Source organism: Zingiber officinale, chromosome 2A, assembly GCF_018446385.1.
Source record: "Zingiber officinale cultivar Zhangliang chromosome 2A, Zo_v1.1, whole genome shotgun sequence".
Taxonomy (NCBI): Eukaryota; Viridiplantae; Streptophyta; class Magnoliopsida; order Zingiberales; family Zingiberaceae; genus Zingiber; species Zingiber officinale.
In genome coordinates this window covers 174,728,375-174,745,142 of record NC_055988.1, presented here as the reverse complement: position 1 = coordinate 174,745,142, position 16,768 = coordinate 174,728,375, and positions in this window count along the sequence as shown.

The following is a 16,768-nucleotide window of genomic DNA, read 5'->3' as shown; positions in this document are numbered from 1 at the left end:
GCTATTTGCTCGTTGGTCTTTGCTAGAAAAGTCATGGTAACCTATTGTTTGTTTCATTTGAAATAATTTAGTGTAGTGTCCATCAAGACTATGCTAGATCAGTCAGTGATCGGGGTAAGTTTCCTATCTATGTGTCATTGAGTCGGTCAGGGATCCCTACTATAATTCCTCCCCACCACCGGAAGTGTATTCGCAACCGGGGGGCTCGGGGTGATGTCCGACTATACCTTTCTTTAGTATCTGTAGTATTATTAAGTTGGCTGCACAGATACGCATTGAGTTCTATTGTGACTGTCCCAACTGATATAGCAAGAGTTAAGGAGTAGTAGCCTTATCAAAAGTGCTTTTAGCTCAATAGAACCTCTCTATCTTCCCTGGTTTAGCTCAATAGAACCTCTCTATCTTCCCTGGATCTCACGGGTTCCTTTGAATAAAGGGTTCTCCTGGGTTCCTACCTGGAAGTCCATCCCCAACGATGATGGCCAATTCGCTGGGCGTAAGGATGTACCTAAGATATTGACCAATATGAGATCCTTTGCCTTCGATATTCGTGTGATTCATGGTTTTCAAGATGGTGTCTTCTCCCCGGCTGTGGACCTCAAGGACGGCCCTTGGACCGCCAGTATACTACACGGGAGACCTATGGTTCTATGAATTCTTTGTGGGGCTGGTATTCGATGAGCTGATCCTTCGAGAGTCTTTTCTTGCGACCAGGACGGTTGGCTTGTTCGAGCTGGTAAGAGACCTATATTTGCTATAGGTATGCATATGCGGCAGCGTCTCTTCTTTCCTGTGCATGATTGGGTGATGCGGGTCTTTCCTGTGCATGATTGGGCGATGCGGGTCTTATCCCGCCTACCCTGTGATGGTACCTTTCGAAGGTCCTATACATCGGCTCTCACAGAAGCCTCCACTAGAGGTTGACTCCTTTGACTTGTCTTCTGCGACTGATCGGTGGCCAGTGCCCGTGATTCACGATGTAATAGCGTGTCTCTTTGGACCGGCTTCATGCATTGTCAATGGCTCGTTAGCGTTGTGTGTCGGCCCCCCATAGGTTGGGAAGTTCCGAACAATCTGTACGTTTTCAACAGGACAGCCATTAGGCTATTACGGCTCTTGGGTTCATCCTATCACATCATTATCATTATCATTATACGGTGTGGCTTGGCTGGCAGCATGGTTGGTTGACAGAGGGAGAACCTCCCCTTTAACGGATTATGCTTTGTTGGGTGATGATATCCTCATTGCCCATAAGTGGCTCAAGAGTCTCGTGAGCTTCTTAAGATGACGTTTCAATCTCTGAGGCTAAATCCCTTCAGTCTCGGACGGGAGCGTTAGAGTTTGCTAAACAGTTATGGGTAGATCGGGTTCAAGTTAACCTGACTCCAGTGTCTGCCAAGGCACTCTTAGGTGCAACGACATTAATAGGTCTCTGTCAGCTGGCATAGAAGTATGGTCTTTCGAGAACATCACTGTTCTCTTTAGCGGGTGCTGGGTACCGAGTCCGTGCGCGCCTTCTTTCGCACCATCTTAGTCGACGGTGGAAGCGTCTGAGGGCGGATAAGTCCTTGACGTATCTTTGACTACCTCTCGATTTGTGGCTTAACCCTACCAACCCTTATCTAAAGGGCATCATAGTTGAGAAAGTGCGCAGGGTGTCCCAAGCAATTGGTCTTATCCCCTGATAACGAGAACATCTTCTGGGGAGAGGGAGAACGGGATAACTTAGAGTTTACCCAGCTACTGAACTCGCAACGGTTATGGTTGCGGTGGTTGTTTTGGTATTACCCAGCTACTGAACTCGCAACGGTTATGGTTGCGGTGGCTGTTTTGGTATTTTCACGTTCCCCTTGGTGGCGATCCTAGTTTCGAAGATCTTTTCCGACCTCTGATTTCGACGCATAGTTGGAAAGGGAGCACCTTTGATAAAGATGTGAAAATGTATGGTGTTCTGTGGAAGTGCTGGGATCTTGGAGAGAATTGGTCTATCAGGACTACTCCAGTTGGTTGGAGAGAGCTGTCGCCCCTACGTGTCAATTTAGAAGAATGCAGAGCCTCTTGGACGCCCGTACGAGTCTATTGCTTATGCTTAAGTTGGATCCTCTACTGAACCCTAGAGTGAATGGAAAGATCTTTATACGTTTTCTAGAACGACGTAGGTATCCGTTCGGATAGTAGTCAATTGCCCCAAAGGGACGAACTGAACATTACATTAGTGACGGGGCTCTCGCTCGGCCCGGAATGAACGACTGCTGCCCATGGAGCGGTACGAGCGACAACTACTACTACTAGCGACGTCGACGGGCTATAGCTTGACTGAGAAGGTAAGAGTAAATGGCCTAAAGCCAACAAATACTGCTGATGGATTTTTAAAGGGGTCAAGGAGACATAAACTCTACTAGAGTAGACCTCGACCAAAACCCATCATAGGTATTTAAGAATAAATGAACTTATTTGTACACAACTTATTTGACCAATTTCTTTATATTTAAATAAATTCAAAAGTTTTGTTTTTATCTGTTCGAGTTCGATTTGCATGTGTTAAGCATAACGCATCTGATTCTCTTAAAATACTGCTGATGGGTAAAGAAAAAACAAATTCAAAGTGCATCAGAGTATTTTACGCGTCGAATTCGAGTATGGATTGTTCACAGCAGTCGGATTGCCGGCCGAGCATGGTCATGCACTATGCATTGTGACCTATGGTGCCCAGCCTAATGGGTCCCGCCCCTACTAGACCCATACTTGAATTCAATTCACGAAGGCGTACTCATTGAGAATTTCTTCGACTCTTATAACCAGTCGAATTCAAAAAGAAGAAAAAAACAAAAAGTTTTGGGCCTCAAAACCCATCAGCAGTCTTTTAATGAAAACTCAAATATCTTTAAATACCTATGATGGGTTTTTAGGTCAGCAGTATTTTGAATTTAAAAAGTGTTTAATTTTGGTTTTGGCTCAATTCAAACTGTATTTTCTTTCTCAAAATATAAGAAATCTGTTAGCAATAGTTAAGTATTAAAAGGAAGAATTGAGTTTTTCTAATTTTTCTTCTCTTAGGCAGCTATTGAATTCGCTCGTCCTCTCTTTCCTGTAAAGGACGTGAATCAGTAACTGTTGTTGGTCTTTCCGTAACCGGTGCTTGATAGAGGACTGCTATTGAATCAGCTGTGGCACTTTCATTTGATCGAAGGCCTTCTTTCGCCCTTCAGGTCTTTATCGCGTCTTGCCGGGCGTCAGGAATATATAGATTCTGTAATTGTCAATATAAGAGAGGAAGGTCTCGAGTTATCGCTACGCCCCCAAGCCATCTGATCCAATAGCTGCTTATCTCTCAAAAGAAGTTTCTTGCTTGCAACCGTTGGACAGTTACTGGATTCTCTCTCAGGGCTGACGCGCCTTGATTCTTGATTGAAGCAGCTAGACAGTAAGATGAACTTGCAAAGAGAAGAACCTATTCGATAACAGCCGATTTGTTCACATGAAGAATAGACCCTTTGCCATAGACCAATTGCCAGAGATTGGCTAGCATGAAGACAGATAGGCTAAAGAGAGGTTAGACCTAGTTGATTCTGAGGAATTGTCTAGAGACGGTAAGCCAAGCGACAAAGAATCACGGTAGAGAGAGTCTTGTCTTGCCCAAGCTAGCAAGCCACTTGGGTGGGAATGGAGCAAAAGAAAGCAAAGCCAGAGCGTAAGGGAAAGCAACTGCTTGGCGTGAGCGGATGAAAAGTGATTCAGTGACCCGGAAGCAGCGTCATTCCCATTTGGTTAGCAGCCGTTTCGGAAGATGTTTGAAGTGAACGGAAGGAATGTCACGATTCGTATTTCTGTATAACAGTGTTGGGGTTGTCTCCCGACATGCTTAGCAGAACAATAAAATGCTAAATCCAATAAGTATTTCTTACCAAATAAGTATTCTTTTCGCTTTACAGAAAATGCTAATCCAATAAACAGAGAAGATGACGAAATTCAACCTGAACCTATTGAATCTGAAGAACAAATCACCAACTCAAATGGTATACGACCAACAAGAACAAGTATAAATCACCCATCTGACCAAATTTTGGGTGACCCAACTTTAGGAGTCAGAACTAGGTCATCCTATAGAAACCAGAGTCAAATAGCCCTGATTTCAAAAATCAAACCCAAAACCATAGAAGAAGCTCTACCAGACCCAGATTGGACTCTAGCAATGCAAGAAGAATTGGCTCAATTTGAAAGAAATCAGGTCTGGGAATTAGTGCCTAAACCCATTAATAAATCCATAATTGACACTAAATGGGTTTTTAGAAACAAATTAAATAAACAAGGTGAAATAGTTAGAAACAAAGCTAGGTTAGTAGCTAAAGGATTCAGTCAAATAGAAGGGTTAGACTATGATGAGACCTATGCTCCTGTAGCAAGACTTGAATCCATTAGGATGTTGCTGGCCTATGCAGCACACAAAGGATTCAAGCTATTTCAAATGGACGTAAAATCCGTACTTTTAAACGGATTTATTAAAGAAGAAGTATATGTAGGTCAACCCCCAGGATTTGAGGACTTAGAACATCGAAATTATGCCTTTAGATTAAAAAATGCCCTATACAGACTAAAACAAGCACCTAGGGCTTGGTATGAATGCCTATCCAATTATCTAATATCAAAAGGATTTAACTAAGGTCAAATAAACCCAACCCTTTTCGTAAAAACCTTAGAAAACGACATTTTTATAGCCCAAATCTACGTCGACAATATTATTTTTGGTTCTACAAACTCTAAATTTCTAAAAGAATTCACCATGGAAAATGAATTCAAAATGAGTCTGGTAGGAGAACTTAATTTCTTCTTAGGTTTACAGATTAAGCAAACTAAAGATGGAATTTATATTTATCAAACTAAGTATGCTAAGGAATTAGTTAGAAAATTTGGCATGGAGAACTCAAAAATAATTAATATACCAATGGCTACAAATGCTAAAATTGACTCAGACTTAGAACGTAAATCAGTAGATTTGAAATACTATCGAAGTGCGATAGGAAGTCTACTATACCTAACTGCGAGTCGACCAGACATTATTTTCGTAGTAGGTATGTGTGCGTGATACCAATCTTGTGCAAAAGAGTCTCACTTAACCCTTATCAAAAGAATCCTTAGGTATGTTAAGGGAACCCTAAATGTAGGATTATGGTACCCTAGATCTGGCACCCTTGACCTAACCGGCTACTCTGACTCAGACTATGCCGGATGCAAGCTAGATAGAAAAAGCACAAGTGGTAGCTGTCAATTTCTAGGACAATGCCTAGTAAGTTGGTCAAGTAGAAAGCAACACTGTATTGCTTTATCTACCACTGAAGCTGAATACATATCCTTAGGTGAATTCACATCTCAGTTGCTATGGATGATGCATACCCTTAAAGACTATCAACTGGAGTATCATAAAACAAAAATCTCAATTGATAATATAAGATCAATAAATTTAATAAAAAACCCAATTCATCACTCAAGGACTAAACATATAGAAGTAAAACACCATTTTGTAAGGGATAACATAGCTAAGGGTGATATTGAACTCAACTATGTTGAGTCAAAATCAAACCTAGCTGACATCTTCACAAAGCCCTTACCTGAACTTGAGTTCAGCTCACTTAGAAGACAAATAGGAATGTGTTGGGTAGAATAGGTGTTGATTTTCAAATTCGTGGTCTTACTTCAAAACTCTTACTTAATCATCCTGTTCTTTTTTTTAAAAAAAAAAAATCTAGGAAAATATTGGTTTTAAAATTCCAGCTTTTATTAGATTTTCAAAATGTGGATTTAGCCTAGGCTCAACCTTAGAAATCATGCTCCCCTAAGTTTCAGCCAGAGCATCTCACAAACACCTAAGTTTACCTTGCTTGTGTTTGAAAAAAAAACATAGAACGACATGAGATGCATAGGATACAGCCTGTACTCAAGAATGCTTATATCTGTACATCAATATGAGTCTGGGCGTTAAACACCAAATCAACAGTAATCAAGTTGAGTCTTCCAGCACTAGTCAAATCTAACTGGATCTATTGACTTAACTTGACTAACCAAGTGAAAGTTGTTGCCCTCTAGGTAATCAGCTAGTAGCTAAATGGTTAGACATGTGACATCAAAACAACTTGCTTGACATTTAAACCATTTTGAGTTTACTCAGGCATGAACTTTAGGGCTCTAATACCTCTATAAAGTAAATTGGACAATCTGAAACATATTGACTCATGCTTGGACTTAAAGACCAACTGAATTTGAATGAATAACCTTACTTAAATTTATTAAGGCATTAATTAAGGGGGAGTGATTTTGGGTTGGTCTTAAAGTTAGTTTTTCCAAGTTAATTGTTCATTAAAGTAATTTTTTTTTCATGGTTTTTAAAATAAAATTATCTTTGACTTGACTTAAAAATTAAAAACTAATTTTTCCTTATCTTCAAAAATTCAGGTTATTTTTAAAAAACTTAGCTTTAAAATTAAAATTATTCATGACCTAACTTTTGAATTATAACTCCTCTAGAAGCTAAGCTAAGCACTTAATTAAGTTTTCTCTAACTAAACTGAGTTAAATTATTTTCTAAACTTAGCCACTTTGCAAGATACTTTCTCAACTCAATCATTTTTAAGCTGAAAACATAGCTAAGAATTTCAAATTTAGCTAAGTGGTTTTCAAAACAATCGTGTTTAAAAAACTATTATTTTCAAAAGCCTTTTAATTTAAGCTAAAGTACTTAACCAAATTCTTTTATCAAAGTCTAAGTACTGAACTATGCTACCCTTTAGGGGGAGCTTAAAATTAAAGAGACGATTTCTCTCTTGTGTTAATTCCTTTTTGATTTATGTCAAAGGGGGAGTGAAAAGTCAAAGTTATGAAAGGGGGAGCATATAAATCAAGAAATTAAACATAATGAAAGGGGGAGCATATAACATAAAATTTTAACTTTCATTCTTGCTCATGGTTAACTTCCATCATTTATTCCTTTATTTAATGTTATGTTTTACTTAACTTTGACCCGAGGTTGCCATAATAAAAAAGGGAGAGATTGTTGGTGCAGTGAGCACCAGATGATCGAACCTGAGTTTTGATTATGGCAAAGGGCTCAAAGTTAAGCTGTGGTGTTATCTAACAAGGTTCATGGAGCTTGCAGGAAAGTCCTAAGTGATACTTAGGCAAAAGTCCTAGCTGTGGCTAGGTAGGTGAAATCCCTAGGGGGTGGTAACCCTAGGTCCTAAGGGGTGGTAAACCTAGGCGGAGGAAACCCTAAGGGGCGGCAACCTTAGATCCTAGGGGGTGGTAACCCTAGGTGGAGGAAAACCCCAAGGGGCAACAACCTTAGGTCCTAGGGGATGGTAACCCTAGGCGGAAAGTCCAGTCGGTCTAGAGGACCGGACTGGCATCAGGTAAATCTCCTGAGTGGAGTAGGTGAGGACGCATTCCCTGTAGAGGGAACAGTAGGCGTCGGGTCGACCTAGGGTTTCCGGTCGGAAACCCGAAGTCAGACCCGGACAGTCCGAAGGTTGTCAATTCATCTGTTTATATATTATCCATTTTGCTCTAACTCTGTTTTGCAGAAGATTAACCTTTTTATGCAGGGTTAGAAGGGACCGAGCTCGGTCGACAGAATGTTGGGATCGGTCGACCGAACCCTCAAGCCAGCAGATCAGATCTCCAGAGGTTGGACCGGGCTCAACCAGGGGATCGGTCGACCGGACCTCGTGATCGATCGACCGAACCTAGATTTGGTGTCGACTGGATCAAGCTGACTGGGGTGAGTCAGAACAGCTGATCGGTCGACCAAAAATGGTGATCGGTCCACTGAACCTCAAATAGAGTTTGACCAGCGGAGCGAGAGGATCGGGCGGATCGGATGGGAGAAGATCGTCTGATCGGTCGATCGAATATTGGGATTGGTCGACCGATCCGCGTCGGGTCAAACTTGATCCCGAAGCTTGGGGATCCGGATCAGACCTTGCAGAGCTATAAAAGGAGGCCTCGAGGAGCAGCTCAGATCATCGAATTCAAACAAGAAAACTGTGCTCTTCCGTGTGCTGCTGCTAACGCCTCAACAACGCTCTGCTATTCCAACGAATCAACTCCAAAGTTCTCTATTCTCCTTTTCATTGGTATAGTTTCTTTATTGCACTAATTGTACTCCAACTTGTAATCATCTTTCCGATATTATAGTTGTTGCCCACTAAAAGCGGGCAAGGACCGCGGGCCTTCGAGTAGGAGTCGCTATAGGCTCCAAACGAAGTAAAACATTTGCGTCTCTGTTTGTTTGCGTTTACTTTTCGTTGCGTTTCTACTCTTAGTTTTAAATCGCTAAAATAGTCATGAGCGCTATTCACCCCCCTCTAGCGCTTTCGATCCATCACCTTATAGAAGTCAAAATAAACAATGGATAACATATTCGAACTCCTTGTAATATCAGAAATCCACAGGAACTGAAATGGGTGCAATCGGAGCTCTCTAAGTCCATCAGTGGATTTTGAACAAAATCCACTGATGGACCTAGAGAGCTTCGATTGTAGCCACCAAAGGGAAAGGCCCTTCCCAAAAGGGAAGGTTGTGGGCGAGGAGGGATTCGAACCCCCGACACCGTGGTTCGTAGCCACGTGCTCTAATCCTTTGAGCTACAGGCCCCACCCCGTCTCCACTGGATCTGTTCCCGGGAGTACCCTCAAAAAGGAACATTTCCTCAACCATTTCGGGCTAAGATGTAAAATTGTGTTTCTCTCTATCTATAAGAAATAGAACAGTGTGTGTGTTCCGAGGTGTGAAGTGATAGAGAAGAGATGTCATAATTGGGATTTAAAATAAGACGACCTTTGCACTTTGGATTTCTATCTATTTTATATTTCCAAATATGGAAAAAGTCAAATCAAATAAGGGGTGTTAATCTTTTTATCATTCTGGCGTCGAGCTATTTTTCCGCAGGACCTCCCCTACAGTATCGTCACCGCAGTAGAGTTTAACCACCAAGTTCGGGATGGATTGGTGTGGTTCCTCTACGCCTAGGACACCAGAATATCGAACCAAACCATGAACGAAGAAAGGCATGAGAGAAAAGCATATTGGCTAGTGATTGTGAGGCCCTAATTCTTGACTGGAAGGGACACCAAAGGCCTCTGCCCTTTCATCCCTTGGATTCCTTTTTTAGGGTACTCCCGGGAACAGATCCAATGGAGACGGGGTGGGGCCTGTAGCTCAGAGGATTAGAGCACGCGGCTACAAACCACAGTGTCGGGGGTTCGAATCCCTCCTCGCCCACAACCTTCCCTTTTGGGAAGGGTCTTTCCCACTGGTGGGGGTAGGAAAATCATGATCGGGATAGCGGATCTAAAGCTATTGAACTTGGGTATGGTCTTTTGTCAAAATGGAATGTCTTTACTTTACTTTTTCTTTTTATTTATCGTAAAAGATTTTACGATTACATATAGTAATAAAGTCCGGAATTAGCATATTTTTGTTTTACACCCCGTAACTCTTCCTCAGCCAGGCTTGGGCAGAATAGCAGAGAAAGTATAAGTATTAGTAGCATAGCAAAAATGCGTTCCTCGCCATTAATATGTTTGCTCGCGGTAATTGTGGCCTTCGAATCCCTCCTCGCCCACAACCTTCCCTTTCAGGAAGGGCCTTTTCCTCTGGTGGGGGTAGGAAAATCATGATCGGGATAGCGGATCTAAAGTTATTGAACTTGGGTATGGCTTTTTGTCGAAATGGAATGTCCTTACTTTACTTTTTCTTTAAATTTATCGTAAAAGATTTTATGATTACATATAGTAATAAAGTCCGGAATCAGCATATTTTTGTTTTACTCCTCGTAACTCTTCGTCAGCCAGGTTTGGGCAGAATAGCGGAGCAAGTATAAGTATTAGAGCATAGCAAAAATGCGTTCCTCGCCATTAATATGTTTGCTCGCGGTAATTGGACTTAGAGAGCTCCGATTGTACCCATTTCAATTCCTATGGATTTCTGATATTGCAAGGAGTTCAAATATGCTATCCATTATTTATTTTGACTTCTATAAGGTGTTAAAATATAATAAGAAAAAATTAGCAAAAGACCTCCACATTTGACCTGATATGAATCATATCAGGCCCATGTTGGGCCTGATATGATTCCATATCAAGCCCAATGTGGATCTCACTCTATTAGGGATGCTCAACTATTTTATGAACTTTTTATTTCATAGAAGAACTATACTTGGCATCTCAAGCAAGTAAGTATATATATTCCACACAATCAAGTGAGCGTTCACTCTTTGATGGATAATACGAATCATCTAAATTGAAAAGATTGTGTAATATTGAAAGCTTAACCACATCCTCAAGTTTATGAGAACCTTTTATTAAAATCTCTGGAGGTTAAGAGAACCTTTTACTGACCTCTGAACTAGCAACAACTTTATTTCTTGGCCAACAGTTTCATAGATTGGTTTTATTGTTTAGTGTTTATCATTGATGTGAATTAAGTACCTTTACTAGAAAGATCATTCGTGCACTTAGATCTTTGTTGGTAAACCTGCACACCAATATTTGAATATCATTCTGTGAAACATTCTTGCTGGCAATTGGCACTATGACTGTTGGCATTCTAGTGCACTAGCAGCCTGCTAGTTAAAAAATGCATAATTATGAAAAAGATGAAAAATCAATTTTGAGAACTAGGATATGAAGAAAAGGAGATAATGAGAACAGGGCGTTGAAAATGGTTGTGACATCCTTGTTGAAGTACAAGGAAAGAGGAGAAAAGTGGAAGTGTGTCATGCACATCAATGCTTGAAAATTGGTACCAAATATTTGTCGATTTCCTAACAAATTTATAAGATTTGCTGTAAAATGATCCTAAAACAGTTGGTATGATTCGTATTATGAAATGAAAAGTTTCTAAAATAGTTGAGCATTCCTAATAGAGTGAGATCCATATGGGGCCTGATATGGAATCATATCAGGTCCAACATGGGTCTATATGATTCATATCAGGCCTAATGTGGAGGTCTTTTGCTGATTTTTTCTTATTATATTTTAACATCTTATAGAAGTCAAAATAAACAATGGATAGCATATTTGAACTCCTTGCAATATCAGAAATCCACAGGAACTGAAATGGGTGCAATCGGAGCTCTTTAAATCCACAAGTGAATTTTGACCAAAACTCACTAATGGACTTAGAGAGCTCTGATTGTACCCATTTCAGTTCCTGTGGATTTCTGATATTACAAGGAGTTCGAATATGCTATCCATTGTTTATTTTGACTTTTATAAGGTGTTAAAATATAATAAGAAAAAATCAGCAAAAGACCTCCATATTAGGCATGATATGAATCATATCAGGCTCATGTTAGGCCTGATATAATTCCATATCAGGTCCAACGTGAGCCTGATATGATTTTATATCAGGCCCAATGTGGGTTTTGATCAAAAGTGATAATCTTTGGGCTTACCATATTGAGAGATCGAATTTCTCTAACCATATAAGGTTTTTTTATAGATATTTTATAGCTTTTAGTGATTAAATAACTTTGATTTATTTGCATAGTTTTGTTATTTTATTGATACCCACCTACTTTTAACAAGTTGCTCTTATCTAAAATTTGTGCCATTAACCCTTAGTGGACCATGAGTGATTCTATATTGTTTGCTTTGCATAAAATCTACAATTTCAACACAAACCTGTTAGCTTGGTATTTTAGAGTATTTCATTGTCAGTTAATTGTCTTTGTTTCTCTAATGAAGAACCTTATATACTTCAAATCATCATGGGTCTTAGTTGGTCCAGATGATAAACTTGTTAGTTTATTTAAGTCTCTTTTCATTGTTGTGTCCTCAAAGAAGTAAAATATAATTTTTCATTATTAGACATTGTACATTAATTCTCTCCACGTTAGGTCTGATATTGAATTATATCAGACCCACATTGGGCCTGATATGATTCAATATCAAGGTCACATTGGGCCTGATATGTATCATATCAGGCCCAATATGGAGATTTTTATCAGTTTTACCTTATTATATTTTAACACCTTTGATAAGTCAAAATAAATAATAAATAGTATATTTGAACTCCTGGTAACCTCATAAATCCACAAGAACTGAAATAGGTGTAATATGAGGTCTCTAGGTCCATCAGTGGGTTTTTACCAAAACTCACTGATGGACTTAGAAAGCTCCGATTGCACTTATTTCAATTCTTGTGGATTGCTGAGATTACAAGGAGTTCAAATTTGCTATTCATGATTTTTTTTTTACTTCTCTAAATGTATTAAATGTTATTAAAAAGTTAATTAAATCTTATATGTCGTTGGACTAAAAAAGAGGATAGAGAGGAAAGGAAAAATAAAAAAAAAATAAAAGAAGCTACATACATAGGAGATAGGAAAGAGAAGAGGGAGAAAAGAAAAACGAAAAAAAAAAGTTAGATTTGTCAGAAGAGTAAAAAAGGAAGTGCACTTGAAAAAGTGTGTTTTGGTAAATAGCAAAGTAACATACGCTTTTTTGTCAATTCAGATTTATAGTGCGTGATTTGATAAATTGTCGATGATTCATCGTTGAAATCAAATACTCCGATACACGTTTAATTTAAACTTAGCGACGAAATCTTATTTCATCGCAAATTTAGCGACAAATATACAAATCATCATAAAATTTATCATGAATTTATGACGAATATTAAAATCTTCTCAAATTAGTGATGAACTCAACTTTCATCACAAATTAGCAATGAATTTTGTGACAAATATTTTTATTGCTAATTCCGTGATAAATTTTTTTCGTTGCAAATATCGTTATTGTTTTGTGGTAAAATAGCTTTCGTCGCAATATTTATTGTTGATTTACGGTGAATTAATTTCGTCACTAAAATTATGGAGTTTTTTTTTAGTGTTTTTGACGTTGCAGCCAGTATGTATTGCTCCCCGCAGTTGAGTATATATATCAACTGGACGATTGTGTTTATCAAATATTTAAATGGTAAGTCATCTGTAGCTGTGGAAAGTTGAATTGTTGCACATATTCTTTGGGTGTGTGCAAACAGTGCGACTCCTTGTTGTTTGAACAACTCTTCTATTATGCTAAAAAATGATTTATTTATCTCAACGTCTCTGTGAATCTTCCTTAAATTAATACGAAGAAGATAAATCACAAGATTACTAGTCCAGACTAATGCATAGAGGAGGACAAGAACCTGATTATTAGTTAGAATTTGATCCTCAAATTTCATTATGATAACACCCTATGTACTACTAGTCCATCCCGAGGGAAGATTTAGACAACCCTTCTAGCTGGTGGGGCAGATCATCTCATTTGTTTGATAGGTTCGACTCATTTGTCAAGCACAATAGAATATTTTCCATCGTTCTATATAAAATGACAATAATACTTGGCTTGATTCCCTATTAAAAACATATCTTGTTATGACATTTTCATATGGTTAATTTAAAAGATAAAAAAAATCATAGTAGACTAGCTGTAATTACATTTTTCACAATTCTCATTATTTTATATATAAGTTAATTATTTTCCTTTCAAATCTATTAATCCTAACTAATTTATTTTTTTTAATATTCTTTTTCCTTAAAACTTGGGAGATCCTATCTAATTTATTTTTTCCCAATATTCTTTTCCCTCGAACCTTCCTCTATGCTTTTTCTCTGTCGAACGAGGTAATCCTTTCCTTCCTCTCGTTACAGCAATTATCGAGGTGGTCCAATGAGCTTCTACATTAATATTTAGTTGTTTCTTTTAAAAAAATTATAGTGAAACAAGAAAAATAAAAGATAATATTAAATAGGAACTTGGATCACCTTGAAAAAAGGAAAAATATATAATAATTTTTATGGTAATATTAAACTATGACGTGCATGATGAGTTATCACGGCACATGCAATACAATAATTGTCCTGTCCGTTTGCTAGCTGTAAACTTGTGTAATCACATAACCTAATATTGTTTTAAAATTAGTATTGACTTAATGTTCAGAAATTCAAATTAAAATGACTTTATATTCTGTCCTAATAATTTTAATTTTTAGTTTGAGACAATGGAGCTTAACAGATAAATTTTCTCAATGAGCAGGTGATTAAAAAACATTAATGAACTGATGAGCATTCACTTAACATTTCTTGATTTACTTTAATAATCAATAAAAAAATTGTTATAGGACCATATCAGTTATTCCTAAAATTAGTAGTGAGTGTAAATCAAATACCTAATTCCAACTAAATAATAATAATAATAATTTTAATGTTTAGCTTAGAAACACAATGAATTGTAACAGATAAGATATACACTTGTGGAGGTTCAAAATTCACATAAGATATTTCATATATCTATAGTGTTCGAATCACTCATGTATATATATGTCTAGTATTTTGGAGGGGAAGAATTCTAGGGCCGGTGACACACTTGGAGAAGAAAGAGAAGAAAGGAAGCTTTTCTATTTTAGCATCCCTTGGAGTTTGATGGTGGTGGTTGAAACTTGGAATGAAGAAGAAGGCTTGGGTGGATTCTCATCTCGGTAGATCGTCACTCACACGACGTCCGAGATAAGAAGAGGAACACGATAGAAGATCGTGAGCTCTATAAGCTACAAAAGGTACAACTAGTTATTTAATTCCGTATCATGATTAGTTCATCTTTTGTTTAGATTTTGAAAAATCAAACACAAGAAGCTATCAGTTTTATTTATCGCTATGTTATCGATTTTGTTTTTCGGTTTCATAGGTAGATAATGTGCTTCTATTGAGGTCTTTATAGTTAAACTTAGTTTATTGTGAGGAGTTGAATTTTCGATTTCTTTGAAAGGCTTTGTCTAGACGGTGGTGAATGATTCTATAACCAAGAAGGTCATGTGTCTCGCCATGCAATTTTGGAAGTCAATCTTTGAAATAGAAATTTAATAACTTCTATAATAAAGGTTTAACTTAAGAAGAACACATCGGTTGAACTTGGATCAATAATCTTAAGTTTCGTTTGCGATCCAAGTTTAACTCCTGAAGATTGAACTCGAATCAATTATGTTAAGTTCCGTATGCAATTCGAGTTTAACTTCAGTAGAGCACATGGGTGGCTAGGTTAAGTCTGTGCTTGTATAAATTTTATATGGGGGAACAGAACGGCGTACTGAGTAGCAACCAACAGGGTGGAGGGCGCCCTCCATGGAGCTTGGAGGCGCCCTTGACGCAGCATTGAGGGCACCCTCCATACGGTTGGAGGCGCTCTATGGCAGATAAGCGGCAAAGAAGTCAGAATTTATCGACGCTGCGGATTCGGCGTGGTTGAGGGCGGCCTCCATGCTATTGGAGGCACCCTCCATGGGTTTTATAAGTTCGTCTCAACCAACAGCTTGAATATCACTCAAATTTGTGATCTTTTTTCCGTGTGCTGCTAAAAGGACGATCCGATAAAGCTGTAACAAGACACCAATGACCTGAAGCATCAAAGTTTACTGTTTTCATTGTCGGTATAATTTTCGTTATTATTTTTCTATATTTAATTGTTGTACTATAAATTGTATCTTGCAAATTGATAGTGATTGCCCACTGAAAGCGATCAACGAACGCGAGCCTTGGAGTAGGAGTCACCCCAGGCTCCGAACCAAGTAAAACCCTTGGTGTTCGTGTGTTTTGCAACTGTCAGTTATTTATTTCTGTTGCGTTTTACTCATAGTTTTCCGAAATGAAAGTGAAAGTCACGAGCGCTATTCCCCCCTCTCCCCCCCCCCTCCCTCCTCCTCCTCCTCTTCCTCCTCTAGCGCTTTCGATCCTACATCTGTAAGTTGATCAGGGAGCGACGATCAGGTCCCGTAGCTGTTATTGGTTTCCCCATTCATGGAACACCATGTGTTCCACATTTGGAATCTAAGAGACCCAGTTTGACAGACTCTCAATTGTCCTGCCATTTCTTGGTATTATCTGTGCCTTTTCTGTTGTAGGTCAAAAGGATGCTTTGTCCTATTAGAATATTAACATGTCTAAAAAGGCAGTGGGCACTCGATTAGGAGTCATTACTAAGGGCCCGAGGGGACCCAACTGATGGGGCTGGTTGAGAGCCTGAGGTGACCCGACTGAGGGGCCTGGCTGAGGGCCTGAGGGAATCTAACTGTGGGGGTATGAAAGAGCCCGAGGTGACCCGACTGAGGGGCTTGAGGGAACCTAACTGTCGAGCTATTAGAGAGCTCGAGGAGCCCCGACTGAGGGGCTAGCGGAGAGCCCAAGGATACCTTACTGAGGGGCTAGCGGAGGGCTTGAGGGGACCCGACTAAGGGCCTGGCTGAGGGCCCGAAGGGGCCCTCAGGGACCTGAATGAGGGGGCTTGGCTAATGACCGAGGGAATACGACTGAGAGGCCTAGCGGAGAATCCAAAGGGACCTGACTGAGGGGCTTGACCAAGGGCCCGATGGGACCCAACTGATGGACTTGGCTGAGGGCCAAAGGGTACCTAACTGAGGGACATTGTTGAGGGCCCGAGGGCACCCGATTGATAGGCTTGACTGTGAGCTCAAGGGAACCCACTGAGGGGCCTTTCTGAAGGTCCGAGGGGACTCGACTGAGTGGCCTGGCTGAGGGCCCGATGAGATCCAACTGAGGGGCTGGCGTTGAGCCTGAGTGGCCCTAACTGAGGGATCTGATTAAGAGGAGATAGTTCACTGCCCAACTAATTTTGACTTTAATCATTAAACTATCCTCGACTCTCCAGCTAGCCTTGATCTTGTCTTATCTTAGTATTTCCCTTCTGCCACAACACACCTACCCCTCTACGCATCAAGG